Genomic DNA, 5,744 nt, shown 5'->3' on the forward strand with positions numbered 1-5,744 from the left:
TAGACTGAAACTGCATAAGCGCTGAAAAGGATGTAGTTAGCATGCCAGGCCATGAGCTGGCGCTATTGTTTGTTTTTGTATTGAAGGCACACACGCATGCGTGCAGAGTACAATACTGTACCAAAGAATAACAATCCCGATTACGAGGACATTTGTCTGGACAGACTCCCAAGTTGGATTACTGCCTTCGAAAAGTTTTCGTAAATTTCCACCTTGGGAGCCGTTTTCAAAAAGTTGCATTTTCAGTGGCTCTGAACGCCTTGGTCCTGGAAACGGACGCACAAAACACAACAAAAGTTTGGCGTTTTCACTTAAAAACATTGTGTAAATTAAAGCTCAGTGTCCAGAGATGTTCTACAAATACCAGGAGCAGAACAGAATGTGTTCATAGTGTTAAGATTAAAAAGTGAATTTCAATTATGTGAAGACAGAAACAAACACATTTAATGTCGAAACAGGAAACGTAAAAAGACACTAAGCACAGCAGCAAGCTCATGAATGTGATGCATTAAACATCACGCAGATTCATTATAAAAACTGTTGGATGGATTAAGCGCAAAATAAATCATAATTTTCTTTTAATATAATAATAAGACTTTGCAAGCCACTGAAGCAATTCAAGTCTTTAATATTCCTTAAGCCGGTAGCTGGGAATACTTTAGAAATCCCACAACTTGCTAATACAGTAGGTGTGCTTGAAGTCTGGATCACAATGTGCTATAGCAGCAACACCTTGACACTTCGTTATTAGAGAATAAATGTAATATGCGAGACCCATGAGCCCAAGACCAAGTGGAATCCAAAGGCTCTTTGAAAATCACAATTTTCCCTTTGTGAAGTTCCCAGTTTGATCCGTGTTCAGATGTTTGTTTGTTTGGTTTTTTTTTCCCCACTCAGGAATTGGACATTTCCAAATTTCAGGCGTCATAACCCTTCCTGTTATATATGTTCCTACCTCAGTTATTACAGACTTCTGCTCCTTTAATAAGTCATGTTTTGGAGCTTTGGAAAGTCGGTCTGCGATAAGCATAATGTTTTTTTGAAGCCTAAGACTGCGGCTGAATCTTCTTTCTTGACCTTTGAGGTGCCAATTTAATTTTGTTTCTTGCGGTAGTTTGATTTTGCATCACTAATGTTTGCAAAACTATATCAACTTAAAGGTATATCTGTATCATCTTAATGCAATCTAGTGGCCGACAAAGGCACAGAAACTCCTATTATTTGTTCTTGGCACGAAGCCATTCATTCTGAGGACTGGGTATATGACCTGAAAAATACACTTTTACTCTCACTGTACAGTTTCATAAACTCTATATTGAATCATTGTTCAAATCTATTTATATTTCCCCCAGCATGGTCTCTTTTTGATTTGGTGTCTGTGTATCTCAGAATCATATTGAAATTTCTATTGACTGCTGAGGTTCAACAACATCCATATGAGCCACGCCACACTTTCCCTTTCATTTTAAAATGTACGCAACCGTGTAATATTCCTTTTGAAAGCCAGTTGATTCAAACAACAAAGAAGAACGCAGCCGACGCGGCACTCGCCGCCTTGACTCTCCTCTCCAGCTCGCTGTAACAAGCTCGGCAGCAGCCTGCACTCTGACCCGCGTTTTCTCAGCCTCCCAGACACTCGTATGAAGTGATTAAGAAGCGCAGTCGTGCCTCGCCGGCTGATCTCCCTGGTAAAGTTACCTCAGCGCTTGATTTGGAGTGTCTTCTTTTAATTTTCCACCTCGGTGTTGATGCAAAGGTAATTGCGTGTGCAGGATGAGAAAAACAAGAAGACCAATATTGGAGGAAAGGTTAAGGTTGGGTGCTAAAATGCCATAATTAAGCCATTAATCTGGCTGGATTTAACACGTTTTCCCCATAATGCTTTAGTTTTGGTGTAATTTGGGCCTGTTTGCTGCTGATTTGGATCATTTCCTCTATGATTTTGCTTGGGATGTTTATGTGTCTTAACAACTGTGGGAGATTAACGTGCAGGTTTGACGCTTGCAACTTTTTATGTAATTTTGTCATCGTTTATCATTAAGATGGCCCGGGGCTGATGTGTTTATGGCTCCTCTCTGCTTTGTAGGCATTTGACATCTGTGATTGGGTGAGGCCAGAGCTGCTTCCACCTCTCGCAGAAAGGGGAACGGGAGAGTGAGGAGGAGAGAAGCTGAAGAAAACAGAGCCACGACCTTGATGTCTCTACTCTGACTCAGACAGTGATTCAGATGCGTAAGACAACAACTCCCATCGGCTTAGTTTCATTTCATCCTGCTGAGCCCGTGTTAGTTTCTCCACTCAGAGACAGGGTGGTTGCACTCTGTAGTGTATCTTCTTATTTTGCTCTAAAGTAAAACTGGATGCTCAAACAACAGGTCTCCACACTTAAAAAACTTTTACCAGATACTCTTTGCTCTGGTACTGGGATGTCAAACACATTTTAATTATTGGGCACATACAGAACCATTTCATCTTTAAAAGGCCAGACTGGAAATATAGTGCCATAATAACCTTTAAATTTAATCTTAAAAGTTTTTCTTTGTTGTTACACAGCGTATAGGAGGTGAAAATATCTTTTATTTCTGTAAAACCAAACAATTACTATTGAAAATGAGGATAAGCTCAACATAAAGTTAATTTTATTTAAACCCTCGGGTGCAAAATACAGTTATAAGTCCAAAAAGGTTTCTCCTATAGCTGTTGCATTATGCATGTTTGAACAAACTAAGCCAGACAGCAATGGCTTTGAGGCTCGTTGAAAAGAACGATGTCGCTCTCTTTCATGGCAGCACCACACCGATATCTCAGCTCACATCTCAGTGTTGTGTTGCATCCACTACAATTAAGAAATCAACATTTTCTTACAATTTTCACAATGTGCTTGGTGGTTTGGTGGGCCACATTGGAGACCCATGGGCCTTATGTTTGACACCTCCGCTCTAGTACATGTTAAATCCATTACAAGCAGGCCCGAAGCATAATTCAAATTTAAGTTTTCGTTACAAAAATGTATGAAGCAACTTTCTTCCATTAAACCTTTTTGGTTGGTAATGATTGGAATGAGAGGGGACTGCATGCGAACCAGGCCTGGTTGCTCTGTGACAAACATTATCGGGTACAGTTCTATTCTGAGGCGGAGCTGGAGGCAGCTGAGTCCTCTCTGGCTGGGGGAGTAGCACACTGATGGCTCGTGGGCAGCTCATCGTCCTCTGCAATATCTCTGCTGCAAGAACTGCAAACCTCCTCCTCTGCCGTCTCGTTGCCATTTTCTCAAACCACGCTGACATACAGTATGTTTATAACAAAGTGCACACATACTGTACTTCCCTCCCACCTGCCTGTACAAACAAAATAAATGGTGTTAAATACAGATACAAATGGATGTGTAGTTGGTTCATTTAGCCATTTTTAATGAATGTATGATGCACAAGAAAAAAAAGGCAAAAAACATCCCCAAGAAGAGAAGGACGGTGGGAAGAATTGAGATAGGAAGCAGGATTTAATATCGCCTATTCAATTTATTTTACCCTCACATGAAGAATGTTTGAATATTTAGAACCTGCAAACCTTTTCCACAAGATTGCATGTGGGTCCTGCAAGATTGAAACCCTAACGCAGTACTCTTCTTGTATTCTAACCCCTCTATCGTTAACTCTTTGCAGATGTTCATGGTGAATATACAGCGTTTCTTTAGCCGGCAGGAGTTTCTGGCTTCTAAAAAGAATTTCAGATATTGATTTGTTTGACCTCCGAACAGCTTTCTGTGTTGCTTTAGTGTATTTATACTGAGCTATGTGTTTTTTGCATTGTGTTGACATCTGGTTTCTTAATGCCGCACTGCCTGGGAGCAAGGCCGTCACTATCTGATACAGAAGTGTTAATAGCTTGCAGTGATTTCTCCTGATCCAGCACCATATAATTTGATGAACCTCTGGGCATTTTAACGTCTGAGAAAGGGTTTGATTAAAATATTCAATAAATCGAATTAATTGTGGCCTTTGTAAATAATTGATTGCCATAAATTACATTTTATTACATCTTTGTATTTGATATAAATAAATTAAAAAAAGTTCCTATTCTGACTTTAGTAGGTGATTGAATCAATAAATACTGTATATATAGAGATGTTCACACAACAAAATTGTGCCTGTGTGTGCTGAACAGTTAAATAGACCCATCATCACCATTTAAATCAAGAAAACGTTGATTGAAGTTTTGAATTAAGAGTGCGGTTTTGAACCCAGACACAGTTAAATGAAATATTACAGATTTAATGACTAAATGACCAGCAAACATTGATGGAAATATTCCCTTTCATGCTCGAATAAGTGCATTTTAATTAAAACCAAAACTCTTCCCTTTAATAAAGTCGGCCTTTTATAACAGACTCCATCGCGGTTTTATGTTAAAATATGAAATAACATTGAGCTCGACTGAGATGTTCGTCTGAATGCAGCTTCAAAATGAGAGATTTGTGCTTTCATGTGCCCACACACTGCTGCACAAAACATACCGGCGCTTCTTCTCCTCAATATCATGAAATTCCTATCATTTTCTGGGCCTGGAACCCATTTGTGGGTTGTGAGACACCAGTTTAAAATCACTAGTCTAAAGAGCTTTGAGACTGCTGAAACTGCAATATATAAGTGAGCTTCATTCACCATTTAAATATAACACGAACAACAACTTCATTTTAGCTCAGGAGTGGCTGACAGTCACATTACTGCTTGTGTAAGCTATCGAGATCAAAATGCAGCTCCACCTCAAGCCCAGACTATATGTCTGCTGTTTGTCACAGACCAAATTCAGTGAGTTAAATGACGGTTTTCATCTAATATTGCGAGAATGCCGTTCGCTTCGTAACCTGTTACTTACAGTTGTTCAAAGCTCGAGACCTTTCAATGAGTCTGCATCGTCCGGAGTTGTATGTGAAGCACTCAAGGCTCGCCGTTTGTCATTGCTTGATTCTTTCTATGTCGTGAGCAACATGACACAGTGACGTGCTTGGTGGAAGTGCTTTAATTGAGCGTGTGCTTTTGTACCGATCGTTTTATGTCTAGAAACACTTTGTTTGCTCTCGGGCTTGGTAATGGAGTTGTGTGAATCCCACTCTCCACCCTCCACACAAGCAACTCCATGTTTTTTCTTTACCCTTCAGCCTGTCACATTCTGTTTCTAACCTTCAGACATACAGACCTCACACAATGCGGTACTGTAATTCACCATGTGAAGTTTGTGGGCAGAGTTATTGTAGCTGTCCAAGTGTAGAGATAGCTGTAATTGCAGCCTCGCACAAGAAGCCACTTTAATCTGAAGTCTCCGACATTTAAAATACATTGTTTGAGAATGCGTTTAACATTCTCACGATAAATTATTACCTCTTGTGTCTGTTATTCTGCAATTGTGATATTTGGAGCAACATTTATACACTTCAGCCTGTCTCACATTATGAGGAGGATCGTTATGAGGCTGTTTCAAAGAATTCCCGGCACTTTTCCACCCTTTCATGTCAGTCAGCATTCACATTCGTGTCAAAGCGACGTGTTACTACACCCCAGCAAACATCAAACAACAAAACAAACAGGCAGAATGCTGAATAATTAATGCAATGACGGATAGTCCTGATGCTTTCATTTTCAGTTTCTTTCATGTACAGCAGACTCTTTTGAAGATGCGTTGAACTGGTGCTCACCTTGAAAAGGAAAAAAAAAAAAAAAGAAAAAGTTTTCTCAGACAAATCTGCC

The sequence above is a fragment of the Lipophrys pholis genome (assembly GCF_963383615.2).
Source record: "Lipophrys pholis genome assembly, chromosome: 7".
NCBI lineage: Eukaryota > Metazoa > Chordata > Actinopteri > Blenniiformes > Blenniidae > Lipophrys > Lipophrys pholis.